This window comes from Penaeus monodon, chromosome 23, assembly GCF_015228065.2.
Source record: "Penaeus monodon isolate SGIC_2016 chromosome 23, NSTDA_Pmon_1, whole genome shotgun sequence".
Taxonomy (NCBI): Eukaryota; Metazoa; Arthropoda; class Malacostraca; order Decapoda; family Penaeidae; genus Penaeus; species Penaeus monodon.
This window is the reverse complement of record NC_051408.1, coordinates 7,574,429-7,574,678: the sequence shown is the minus strand read 5'-3', so window position 1 is coordinate 7,574,678 and position 250 is coordinate 7,574,429.

Genomic DNA, 250 nt, shown 5'->3' with positions numbered 1-250 from the left:
GCTTTGAACTGCTTGGTGACAGAGCATCTGGGCGTGAACTGAAAATAAACTAGAACAAATGTCATAAAAACAAATAACTAACTAGTGAATTATAAATATTAACAATTAAGGACACAATTCACGCTTTGAAAATATAATGACTGTCAGATGTAGCTACAGCAGTTTATGGTCATTGCCAAAAATGTAAAATTTCGTTTCTAGGAATTGTCTTTTAACATTAATGTACCATGTCTTCTCTTATCAGATTTTT